Source organism: Physeter macrocephalus, chromosome 6 (assembly GCF_002837175.3).
Source record: "Physeter macrocephalus isolate SW-GA chromosome 6, ASM283717v5, whole genome shotgun sequence".
Classification (NCBI taxonomy): Eukaryota; Metazoa; Chordata; class Mammalia; order Artiodactyla; family Physeteridae; genus Physeter; species Physeter macrocephalus.
Window position 1 is genome coordinate 63,100,107 of NC_041219.1, and position 14,213 is coordinate 63,114,319.

A 14,213-nucleotide genomic window follows, 5' to 3' on the forward strand; every position below is an offset into this window, starting at 1 on the left:
CTTCCAATACAAGAAGCAAGTGGTTGGATGCGATCATGTGTAAGAACGCCTGATAGAACTACGAGAGACACTCATTCATCTATTATTTAGTCATCAAATATTTGCTGACTTCCACGTTCCAGGCACAGAACAGTAAACAGGACAAAGTCCCTGCCCTCACAGAGCTTGCATTCTAGTGCGGGAAGCAAGTTACACATGTAAACAAATTAAGTGGATCAGGGTTTATCAGCCTCAGTCCCGTGACATTTTGGACCATGCAATTCTTTGTTGTGGGTGTGGTCCTAGGCATCCTCTGGTCTTTATCCACTGGAACCTCCCTCTAAGTTGTGACTCTCAGAAACGTCTTCAGACATTGCCACACGTTCCCCTAGGGGGCAAAATTGCCCTCAGTTGAGAGTCACTGAATTTGAGGGTGATAAATCTTGCCTTCTTTAAATTGTCAGTTTACATATCCAGGAGGGAGATGAGCAGCTAAACTCAGCAAAGCTGAGGGGAGGGGGACCAAAGAAGATGTTGACTGTGCAATGTTTTTATCACTTCTGTACTAGATAGACACGTGTGGTTTGGGCTACTTACCACTCATTACCCAATTCCTACTACCAATTTTTCATGAATCGGGACCCTACTGGTTTTGAAGTGTCAGTGAGCAAGGGAGGAGATATGTTTCCACCAAGAGACACAAGAACTGTTTCACTGAATTGCAGTTTTAAATTTGTGCCTGGCCTTTATTGGGCTCCTCTGAAAGAAACGGGCAAGAATAGGATTGTAGTGTTGGTCAGAGTGACTGAGCCTGACAACTGAATGAATACAGCGCTGCTACTCAGCAGGAGGGAGCCCGGGAGAGTCCCTTGTATCACCACGTCCTCCTGGAAAGGTTAACTAAAGTGCTGTCACCTCGCCTCGGCCGCCCCACCAGTGACTCAGGCTCCTCACTCCGATGGGCAAAGAACGCCAACCAGCTGGGATGCTGGCCCAAAGCAAAGGGAACAGGACAAGAGAAGTCATGAATAACGAGAGCTGGGGGACCAGTCGTAGAAACAGAGACAGTGGCCTCTGTCTATGTTTCTTCCCTTGCTGTAACATACATGTGGTGAATTCAAAATTTTACAGTTCCAGAATAAAATGTACATCATGTAAATTTCTTTTTTTTTTTTTCCCGAAAGGTATAATTAACTTAGCATTCAAACACTTATCCATCGACGGTAGAAATTTGAGAATACCAAACTTAAGGTTACTCAGTCTCATTTGGGCTAAATTCGAAGCAAACTTCACCTCCTCCTTATTCTTTCCCCCTTTCCTGAGGTTGATCGTCATTTCAGGGGCTTCTGTATTGACTGGGCATTGAATAGGAGGCATCTATTCTGTGAGTCATCTTCTTGGCTTGGTGGCCTCCAGTGAGATGAAGTTCATCTCTCCTGTCCTCCTTGTGGTACAACAGTGGAGGAATCCACTGTTGACATCTGAGGCTCTTGGCCTCAGGTCTGGATTCCTATGTGCTCTGTGCATTAGTTAGGTAATGACAAATCGACTCCCAAAGTTCAATGGATTAATACAACCAAAATGTATTTCTGACTCATATTCCAGACCAATGTGGGAGTTGCTTAGTTGCTGGCTTTCTTTCGTGTAGAAATGTAAGAATCCGGTGTCCTTTCACCTGTGGTTCCACCGTTCTCTAAGGCAGATGTTCTAATCTTTCCTTTCTCATAGTGCCCTGAGCGTCTCAATAATACATTCTTGGGGCTGCAGGCCCAAAGAAATATCTAACAGCTTCTTTTTTTAATTAGTTAGGGCCAAACAATTTAGAAGTCGTAATTTACTCGGTGTCCCAGATGGTACTATGTTTTCCTCAAAGATTTGTAATATCTCAAATGCCCCCTTTAGTTCACTGTGGTATGTCCTACTGATAATATTATTTCCTGTGAATATTTAGTATATCCTAGGTACCCCTTGTGAATTCATCGTGGTTGTCCAACTGTATGCAGGAACAATCACTCGGGGTCTTGGAATGTTTTCTTCCAGCCAGAGAAGGGGAAAGGATATGGGAAAGTTCTCCTGCTTCTTAATCACTTCTGCCCACATTCCACTGGCAATAACTAGACATACTGCCATACCTAGATGCTAAAGAGGCTGGGAAATGCACCCTCCAGCTGGGATGTCACCTCTCAGTATGGAAATAAAACACACATTTCTTTGGAAGTCAGCCAGCTGTTTTTGGTACTCTTGGCAACCTCTCCAACCAGACTGGGATTCTGCTGGGTCCTGTAGCTCATTATCAGACCCCTCTGAGCCCTGTGGGGGAGCGTGTGGAGAAGGGAGTCAAAGATACTCCGACTTGGTGTGTGTCAGTCAGCCTCCCCAGATGCCACCTTCGGTCATCGCTTGTCTACAACTCAGATGTCATGTAGGAGACAAAACTGCTTGCAAGTTCATGAGCTACATTCTGGAAAGTTTAAACACAACCTCCTCTGCTCTGGTAACTCTAGACCTAACTGGAGTTTCTATTACCAAATGTTCCCACATCCTGCCCCACCCATCAAATAGGCAACTCAACCCCTACAGGAAGGATGGTGCTGGTCCTTGCATCAAACTACTGTGCATTTCTCTTAACCACTCTTCAAACTTTTTGGTGGCTTGGATAAGAGTTATTATACATCCTTATAAATTATTACCTTACAAGCATTTATTATCTACTAAATACCTTATTATATGTTCTTATTCCAATTTGCTGTTCTTGAATATACTTTATGGCCTTTTATTTCAACTGTGTCTTTTAAGTGTCCAAGCCAAGCTTTTGAATATTTCAAAACATTTTTCTTTCTCAGGTGCACAAACCTTACATTTTAATGGCTTTGAAGATTATGGTTTGTGTCTACGCAAGACCACAAATTTAACTCTTTGGTCTTTTTGTTTTCTTCTTCCTTGAGCAATAAGCCTTAGCCTCTTAGAATTAACCTAGTAGTGCAAAATTTACTAAGTTAAACATGAATTTCTCAGAAGAAAAATGTGTAGGGTAATATTTTAGACTACTATTCAACTTCTCTTCTGTATATTTACTTCTGTAGTTAATTTTCCCTTTCTTTTTTGTTCTTTTCCTCCATTGTTTTGTGTGTAGGTTGTTTTGGTAGTAAAACTGATCATTTGGTTCTTGGGGATCAGAATATTGAGTTCAAACTGCTGCAGAACCAAAGAAAAAATGGACATTCCTCAGAAATGCTGGGCTCAAGCCTGATGCCTGCAGAGCTTGTTTCGATAACTTATTTTTTTTAATTTATTTATTTATTTATTTATTTTTGGCTGCGTTGGGTCTTCTTTGCTGCACGCAGGCTTTCTCTAGTTGCGGCAAGCAGGGTCTGCTGTTTGTTGCCGTGCGTGGGCTTCTCATTGCGGTGGCTTCTCTTTGTTTCGGAGCACAGGCTCTAGGCGCATGGGCTTTAGGAGTTGTAGCACGTGGGCTCAGTAGCTGTGGCTCATGGGCTCTAGAGTGCAGGCTCAGTAGTTGTGGCGCACGGGCTTAGCTGCTCCACGGCATGTGGGATCTTCCAGGACCGGGGATCAGACCCATGTCCCCTGCATTGGCAGGCGGATTCTTAACAACTGTGCCACCAGGAAAGTCCCTTGATGACTTACAACACAATTCTGTACTGTCTGCCTATCCTCTCTTCGACTCATTTGCTTGTGCTTTATAAAAGCTGCAATCCATTATAATTTCCAGACTGCAGGTGTCTTGTAAATTGGGTACAGAAAAATGGGGCTGACATTGGTCAGTGATTGTAAGGCCACTAGCATGTCTTGGCTTTGGGACAACGGTATAGGGGTGAGATGTGAATCAAGCGTGGGCTGCCTGAAGCAGAAGAAGCAGAGGTTAGGAGCGAAGTTTCTGTACAAGTTGAATACTAATTAGATGGTTTATTATTTATTTATTTATTTTGTGGTACGCGGGCCCCTCACTGCTGTGGCCTCTCCCGTTGCGGAGCGCAGGCTCCGGACGCGCAGGCTCAGCGGCCATGGCTCACGGGCCCAGCCGCTCCGCGGCATGTGGGATCCTCCCAAACCGGGGCACGAACCCGTGTCCCCTGCATCGGCAGGCGGACTCTCAACCACTGCACCACCAGGGAAGCCCTAGATGGTTTATTATTATTATTTTTTTTTCTACAGCTGACAACTATACACTTTTTACCCTGCTGATAGGCGTCTTGGTCTCCATCTTTACTTCCAAAGAGGCTGAGAAAGGCACTCCTGAATACTTTGGGGGCCAAGAACGTTTTCTGCTTTGTTTAAGGGATGTAATCTTTTTTTGCCTGACAGCTCTTTTTTTTTTTCATAATTTCTCTTTTTCTACCTCTTTTCTAAATTAAGTGGCTATATCCTGGAGTAGCTGCCACCAAGTTCCTCAATTTACTTTTCTTCTCCCACTCTTAACCTCTTAGCATTTTCTCCTCATTCTACAGACAGAAGTACAAATGCCAAATAAAAACAATTAGCAAAACAAAACCCTTTCTTAGTGGTGTTTAACCTTGACTACGGATGCAAAATATTCCTGTGTTAAATGTCCCCGATCTTCTTTCAGGTTATAAGGAAGAATTTAAGCCTGAATGGTGTGTAACAATGAATAAATGAAAAGTGCTTGATCAATATTTGGTGAGTCGAGTTTGCTATTGATAATTTTAAAATGAAGACAGTAAGAACACAAATCATAGGCAGTTAATTCTTGGAAAGTGGCTACAAATTAACATGTAAATATAACCCGGGGTCAAAACTCAAGATAATGCTACTAGGAAAAGATCCTAATTCAGTCTAGCTGAGTAAATTAGATGAACATTTCCTGGATACAGGGAATTTTGTTATAAACTGTGCATATCAATCTTTCAGAAAACTGCAGTTCGAGAAGGGAGTTCTGAGGAGTGTTGCCAGGAGAAATTTGAATACTGTCTCTGTTGAGAAACACACACTGTCTGCTAGCTCTTTCAATTTAAAGATTTCAATTTAAATCGGAAACAAGAACCAGCACAACATGGAGTCCGAAAAATATTGCAGACTGAGGGGAAAGGAACATCATCCTGAAAGCTCAGATTTCTAAAAGCCACCAATTTTAGGAACCCAAAGGAATTTTAGGAAAAAAAAATTTAGCATATTCTACAGGATATGAGAAAATAGCCTCTCTTTACCAAGAGAAGAATGTTTATAAAGAAAAACAGGTTGAGAAGAAGATGCATGAGATGAAAGGGGAGATGGATGGACTAGGAAAAGGTTGATAGGAAACTAAAAATTTCATAGTAGAATTGATATTTCCATTGGAGGCGAATAGTAAAGAGCAGAAATTGACACTGTTGAAAATTGAGTCAGTCATTTGAAGGAAAAATTGATGAGGCCCTCCAAAAATTAGAGGGAAAAGATAAAAAGGAAAAGGAATGTCAAGGTGAGAGACACAAAAGAATTTAAAGTCCAGCCTAAGAATGATATTCTTACTGAAGATTAAATCAAATTAAATATTATTATTATTATTTTTTTTTTTTGTGGTATGCAGGCCTCCCTCTGCTGTGGCCTCTCCCGTTGCGGAGCACAGGCTCCGGACGCGCAGGCCCAGCGGCCACGGCTCACGGGCCCAGCCGCTCCGCGGCACGCGGGATCCTCCCGGACCGGGGCGCGAACCCGGTTCCCCTGCATCGGCAGGCGGACGCGCAACCACTGCGCCACCAGGGAAGCCCTAAATATTGAATAGAATAGAAGCACTGATCAAGACACTATCAAGAAAACTTTCCTGAACCGAATAAGCAAACCTTAGTGTTCTTCCTGATACGATGTGATGGGAGGTGCACAACATAACCTACGTAGTAGTCTTGGCAAAAATGTTTCACCTAAATCAAATCATGAGGATCGCATCTGGCTGGGGCTAGCTTCACGGGCACATGACATGTTCAGTCAAATATACCCCATCTCTCAAGCCTAAATCCATCAGTCTATGGGCCCTCGTCCTGGAGGTTAAACCTTTACATTTTAGGCTTATCAAAACCTTTGCTCAACAAAGGTAAGTCTCTCCCTAGGGGTAACTGCATACCAACTATTAAGGAAATAGTAGTCTCTGAACTGGTACATAAGGGGGGAAAAAAAGGAACTGTGAATGTTCCAGTGAAGGGAAAATGGAAAATGTTACCTGCAAAATAGTAAAAATCAGATTGACACGGCCGTTGAAGAATCATCTGCAGACTTTGTTGAGAGAAAAGGTTGTGACCATGAAATTTTATACTGAGTTAATTTTAGTTCATGTGTTAAGGTAACAAATGTTTAAGCACTCAGAAAATAGCACTTCTATGAATCATTTTTGAAAGAATTACTTTGACATACTCCAACAGACTGAATGACAGGTCAAAATTAAGAAGAATAGGGAAGCCATAATGTAAAAATTTAGAGAAGAATCTTTCAGTCAGTTTAATAACTTCAGCACCCCACATTTAGGAATTGAGCGGGTTCTGTATTCTCAGGTGGATTCTTCAACCTAGGCAGCAGCTTGCCCTTCAGTGATTCCATTTGCAAGACTGTGTTTTTTTCTGCTTCCCCTTCTTGCCCAGTGACACAAGGTGTATTTCTCAAGCTGCATTCTTCACGGTACAACCCAGATTGAGTCCTTACTGTGGTTGATAACTTGTAGGTGCTTTCCTGTTCAGCACTTGCCACCAAGTAATTTGGTTGAAACAGTATTTCAACAGGAATTACATAACAGAAGCAAAGTTGCATAAAAAGCACAATGGCCATTTTCATCACCAAATAATTTGAGCAATGATTTTCTACATCCTGACAACTCCTCTTGAATAGTGCATCATGTTTTTAAAAATTGGCTATGAAAAGCAAATGACTCAGGGGCAATCTATCAGCAGTCAGGAAGCTCATTCTCTTACTGTTCTTCTTCTAGGGAATGATCGGTATTTTTAATTATGCTTAGGTAGTGTGGATCCTTTGGCTGAGCTAAACTGGGATTCATGTTTGGATGTGTCTGGTGAATGCATGAGTCCACATGTATCCATCTACCTGAATCGGGTTGTACTGAGGAAGGAAACTGGAAAAGTAGGTTTGTGTGTGGGCACCTGGGGGAAAGCAGAGCAGGTGGGGAGAAAGATAAGGGGATGGAGAGAAAAGCATGGTGTCTCTTCCATAATTTGCCTGCTTTGTTAACTTGGTTTCAGCTTTTGAAAGAGAAAGGGGTTTCAGGCAGAAGCAGAAGAAACAGATTTCAAGGAGTTTTTGATACTTGCGGCCATTAGAGCCTTGTTCTGAGGCCGGATGACAGCAGGGGCCGTGGAGTGGAGAAAAAAAGCACGGCTTGCACTAAGTAAAAACTGCATGGGGAGCCAAACTGCATTGACACTGTTAAGATAAAGTGGATACATATATGGAAACCCTACGGTAATGCTATGAAAAAGAGTCCCAAAATGAAATAGTTTAATATCACAGACACCCGTTTGCAAGGTTAATGAAATGAATAATGGTGACTGGGGGGAGGAAGGGAATCAATTGCCAATTGTATCATAACCAAGTTTGTTTTACTGCATGCATGTTTATATATACATTGTTATATACCCAAATGGATATTATTTTTATTTTTATTTTTTATTTTATTTATTTTTTTAGTACGCAGGCCTCTCACTGTTGTGGCCTCTCCGGTTGCGGAGCACAGGCTCCGGAGGCGCAGGCTCAGCGGCCATGGCTCACGGGCCCAGCCGCTCCGCGGCACGTGGGATCCTCCCGGACCGGGGACACCCGTTTGCAAGGTTAATGAAATGAATAATGGTGACTGGGGGGAGGAAGGGAATCAATTGCCAATTGTATCATAACCAAGTTTGTTTTACTGCATGCATGTTTATATATACATTGTTATATACCCAAATGGATATTATTTTTATTTTTTATTTTATTTATTTTTTGAGTACGCAGGCCTCTCACTGTTGTGGCCTCTCCGGTTGCGGAGCACAGGCTCCGGAGGCGCTGGCTCAGCGGCCTTGGCTCACGGGCCCAGCTAAGTGTTTGCATATATTAACTAATTCATTTATACATTGTTATATACCCAAATGGATATTATTTTTATTTTTATTTTTATTTTTTATTTTATTTATTTTTTTAGTACGCAGGCCTCTCACTGTTGTGGCCTCTCCGGTTGCGGAGCACAGGCTCCGGAGGCGCAGGCTCAGCGGCCATGGCTCACGGGCCCAGCCGCTCCGCGGCACGTGGGATCCTCCCGGACCGGGGCACGAACCTGTGTCCCCTGCATCGGCAGGCGGACTCTCAACCACTGCGCCACCAGGGAAGCCCTGAATATTATTTTTAAATGGGGTTGGGGAAGCTGGCTAAGCAAAGGAAAGAAGAGGGAGGGGATATGGAGACATGTGTATGCATACGGCTGATTCGCTTTGTTGTGCAACAGAAACTAACACAGCATTGTGAAGTAATTATACTCCAATAAAGATGTATAAAAAAAATTACGTGAGCATATTATAATGGATGTCTCTGTATGGTGGGCTTGGGGGTGATTTTTCCCCCCACCTGTCAGTATTTTCCCAAAATTCAATGACAAGAATATGGCAGCTTTCTCATCTAAAATTTTAATTTTGCAATATCCATAGGAAATATCATTTTATATTAAAAAATATTTGAAGGTGTCTTGACTGAACAAATCCTCTTACTAGATTCTAACTAGAATCAGGAGTTTTAAATTGGCTATTGTACACTTTGAAACGTAAAGTATATTTCAGATCAAGCCTTTTCACTTTGAATAAATGCTTTAACAGTTCCATTCATATAATATTCGTAGTTGTTGTTATGCTTTTTTTTCAAAGCCTTTCAATTGCCAGAAGCAAAAGTTGGGTGTATGAATCATCTAGGAAGCATTTTCAGAATAATCATGGTTGCTTAATGTCCTGCTATCAATCTGATCTTCTCTGGGCTGGGATTTCAAAAACCTCGGAAGACTTGAACTTCCCCTAGCCTGTGTTGTTGAAAGTTACCAGCCCATATGAGAAAGTTGAAATTTCATAACTTAGCCTTAGCAATATGACTCTGTATGCCTTTCTATCTCATTTTATCTTTCCTGGGTGAACCCCCTCCTGCTTGACCACTGGATCTGAAATATCTTGCCCTTTCTTTCCATTTTTGATGAGATTGTTCTCCTAGCTTATCCCTTTCCTCTCTTCCTTTCCAAAACAATCTATCATTTAAGGGTCAGCTCTAGGCCCAAATCAGACACCTTCAAATAAGCATTTTGGAACACCTGGTAAAAAGTAAGTTTATGCTAGATACTGTAAGAGTCCCGGTTAGAAAGTTTGTGGCTACTGTCTTGGATTAAGAACTCACTATCTTGTAGTGGGATTTAGGTAAGAACACAAATCACTACAATGCAAGACAGAATAATGCTAAGTGCCATGCAAGTAGGAGTTCTATGAGTTTCAGAGAGGGAGGAATGAGCTCTACTCTGAAGCTGCTTTCATCCATGTTGACCTTTTCCTTCCCTGAACTATTGTTGCACTTATTATTTATACCAATAATTTTGGCCCTTATTCTCTACTTCATGTGTGTTTTATGTGTTTGTACTTTCCTTAAACACCTTGAAATCAAGGGAAAGTCATAAATGAATTTTGTTTTCCCCCAGAGTAGCCCAAAACAGTAGGGTACCTGGGTTGTAAGGAATTGAATTCCAGCTTAGGTGGATTACATAACAGTGTGGATGACAGTCATGCAGTCATTCCACTGGAGTAATGACTTTCAATGCCCCAAGCTTTAAAAAAGAGACTCCACTAAGTCTCTCCAAATAAACAATAAGCTAGGTAAAAGCAATGAGCTTGCGCTTTGATCTCCAAGATTGGTCCCTGGCTCTTCCTCTCAACCACACTGCTTCACTAGCTTCACATATGTATTTACATTCTGAAGCTCTTAAGAGAATGACACTCTGCCTTTTGAGCCATTATGTTTTCCATCAAGCAACTCTTGTTGACACTAGGATCTGATGGCCTAGGGAATGACTTATTTTTGCTTCCCTTCTTATCCTTCTTACCTCCCTTATTCTTTTTTTTTTTCTTTTGGCTGTGCCACATGACATACAAGATCTTAGTTCCCCGACCAGGGATCGAACCCGTGCCCCATGCAGTGGAAGTGCAGAGTCTTAACCACTGGACTACCAGGGAAGTCCCACTTTATATATTTTAGATATAGGACTTTTACTAGATATTAGATCTGCAAATGTTATCTTGCAGTCTATGGCTTGTCTTTTCATGCTTCTAACAGTGCCTTTGAAAGAGCAGACAGTCTTAATTTTGGTGAAGCCCAATGTTTTCATCTAGAAGTTTTATACATTTAGGTTTTACATTTAGATCCATATGATCTATTCTGAATTAACTTTTGTACACTATGCAAAATTTGGTGAATGTGTTTCTTTCCTGCCTCCTTCCCTCTTTTTTCTCCTCCCCCATACCTGCTCCCCTGCCTTGTTTGTTCATTTTCTTCCTTGCCAACTCCTTCATCGTGGTTATGCCATTAATTTGTAATACATCTAAGTTCCTTTATCACTGTTGTTATTCCAGTTTTAGTCTGTCTTCCCTCCCTAATCCTGGTTTATAAATTATATATATTTTCTGAGTAGATGAAACCTTAACGTGGTTCTAAAGGTCAGGACACAGAACGTTATACTCAGAGAATTGTCACACCTCCCCTCCCTTTTATCTTGCTCCAATTCCCACATGTTTTTACACTCCATCCCCATCTACCCCCTGTATATAACCAGTATTATTAGGTTTTGGTTTATCCCTCCTGTTTCTTTTTTTATAAATAAGCTGATATACCCACTTTGTCCTTCTTTCTTACTGAAAGATATCATACTAAATACTCTTTTACACTTTGCTTATTTCACTTAAAAATATATCCATGAGATATGGGAACATATGTATATGTATAACTGATTCACTTTGTTATAAAGCAGAAACTAACACACCATTGTAAAGCAATTATACTCCAATAAAGGTGTTAAAAAAAAAGAAATGCAAATCAAAACTACCATGAGATATCATCTCACACCGGTCAGAATGGCCATCACCATAAAATCTACAAACAATAAATGCTGGAGAAGTTGTGGAGAAAAGGTAACCCTCTTGCACTGTTGGTGGGAATGTAAATTGATTCAGCCACTATGGAGAACAGTATGGAAGTTTCTTAAAAAACTAAAAGTAGAATTACCATGTGACCCAGCAATCCCACTACTGGGCATATACCCAGAGAAAACCATATTTCAAAAAGACACATGCACCACAGTGTTCACTGCAGCATTATTTACAATAGCCAGGTCACGGAAACAACCTAAATGTCCATGGACAGACGAATGGATAAAGATGTGGTACATACATATAATGGAATATTACTCAGCCATAAAATGGAACAACATTGGGTCATTTGTAGAGATGTGGATGGACCTAGAGACTGGCATATAGAGTGAAGTAAGTCAGAAAGAGAAAAACAAATATTGTATATTAGTGTGTATTTGTGGAATCTAGAAAAATGGTACAGGTGAACCGGTTTGCAAGGCAGAAATAGAGACACAGATGTAGAGAACAAACGTATGGACACCAAGTGGGGAGAGAGGGGGTGGGTGGGATGAACTGGGAGATTGGGACTAACATATATACACTAATATGTATAAAATAGATAACTAATGAGAACCTGCTGTATAGCACAGGGAACTCCACTTCACTGTGCAGTAGAAACTAACACAACATTGTAGAACAACTATACCACAATAAAAAATATAAATAAATAAAACAAAGTAAAAAATAAAAAGGAAGAAGAAAGAGGAGGCAGACAGGGGAAAGGTTTTGAAGTTCCTCTGTCCACACAGTTTAACTCAAAAGCACGAGAATTCCATGCTTTATTTAGTTGAAAAAATTGTACTACTAAAAAGTTATTTGAAATTCATTGGCCTATCATTCAAATGATATGTAAAGAATAAGGTATTAAGTGATAATACAAGGATGAGGCAAAACTTTTGTTTCATTGGGAGTGGAACTTAGCAGGAACTGCTGGAGACAGCGTGACACAAGGTATCTCAAGGAACCTCCTGGCTGGGAGCCCAGATACGCTACTACCAATGATGAAATTGCCTAAGTGATGCCACATGGTCCTCAGCTTTGATGGTGCAGGACGTTGATTGTCAGCTAATAAGAGATGACCAATCTCTTGAGGACTGCTTCAATTTAAAAATAGGAGATGAGGGACTTCCCTGGTGGCGCAGTGGTTAGGAGTCCTCCTGCCAATGCAGGGGACTCGGGTTTGATCCCTGGTCCGGGAAGATCCCACACGCCACGGAGCAAATAAGCCCGTGCGCCACAACTACTGAGCCTGCGCTCTAGAGCCCGTGCTCCGCAACAAGAGAAGCCACCGCAACGAGAAGACCGCGCACCTCAACGAAGAGTAGCCCCTGCTTGCCGCAACTAGAGAAAGCCCATACGCAACAGTGAAGACCCAGCGCAGCCAAAAATAAATGTAAATAAATAAATAAATAAATAAAAAAGAGGAGATGAAAGTAAAAGCTACAATGCAGTCATTTATAATAAGAAATAGGAAATCTGTGCAAATTGAAATACCCATGTTGTCGTGACTGGTACACATGCTCCATATAGGCAGGCTAAACAGTTGTCTTGAGATCCTGAAGTCAGAACAAAAAGAATTGGCTAGAGTGGGCAGCTGTCTGGTTCAGAACATGGACTCAATTTCCTGTTCTGATTCTTTAAAACCCCAACCTGTGTGATTTCTTAGATTTAAAAATTCTCATGATTGCGGTTATTTGAAAGATGACATCTCAGGAAACAGGGGTAGGTCTTAGGCGGATAAGCATCTAACCAGAATGCATTTTGGAATAGACACAAATACCACCTGCTGAGGCAGCATCATAAGCTGAGGTCATGTTGAAACATCAGGGGAAAGAAATTAGCAAGGGAGCATATACCTGCCAAATTATTAGTGCCACGTTGGCTGTGAAAGTGGGATATCTCTGAACCTTTGGGAGCTAGATAAATCATATTAACATAAATTCAGAGTATTATGCATATTATCCATTTACATAAAATAATTAAGTGTGGATGCATAGATGCATAAGTATGGATGTGTATATAAAATATTAGGGGTGGTTTTCCTATATAAAGAAACCTATGTGGGGCTTCCCTGGTGGCGCAGTGGTTGAGAGTCCGCCTGCCGATGCAGGGGACGCGGGTTCGTGCCCCGGTCCGGGAAGATCCCACATGCCGCGGAGCGGCTGGGCCCGTGAGCCGTGGCCGCTGAGCCTGTGTGTCCGGAGCCTGTGCTCCGCCACGGGAGAGGTTGCAACAGTGAGAGGCCCGCGTACCGGAAAAAAAAAAAAAAGAAAAAGAAACCTATGTGAAAACATGGGTGTTCTTTATTTTCTTTTTGCTTTATCTGTGATTTCAAAATTTTCTAGAATAAAAATGTGCTACTCATGCAATAAAGAAATAGAAAGTTAGAAAAAAGTAGCATGAGAGAAAAAAGACTGAATGTCTCCCACATTCACTGGAACAGCTAATAGCAGTGCAGCTTGCATGGTGTTGGATGTGAACAGGTTAAGACCATAAGGAACACGAAGAAGGGTAGTGGAAAGGGGTGTGTTTAAAAGCATGTAGAAAGGGTCATGGTGCTGCACAGAAAGGAATTTCTTTTCGGTTTGGACTGAAAAACAGGAAGGGACTATTTTTAGTAGGAGTTTTAAATGCCCCTCCTGTTGGCAGAGCCAGCAACAAAAATATTTAAATTGCATATAGAATGCACACATTATTTTTCGAGCACACTAGAGTCATTTATGGAAATCGAGCATGTTCTAGGCTATCAAGCAAGTATCCACAACTTACAAAGAATTAATAGATCACAATAAAATTAAATCAGAATCAGTAACGCAAAGGTAACAAAAACCTCCCTCAAACATTTAAAAAATTTTAAAATACACATTTAAATAATTAATGGATGACAGAAGAAATCATAAGGGAACTTTGACAATACTTAGAACTCCATGATACTGAAAATGCTACTTCTCACAACTTGTGGGATGCAGCCTTTTATAATGCATGTTTCTCTCAGCAAAGTTGTGGGGTAGAGCTTCCAATGTGTCCTAAGGCATTTAAAGTAGGCCACATCAATTTCATTTTCTACATTATTTATATTTATGTATGGAATGGAGC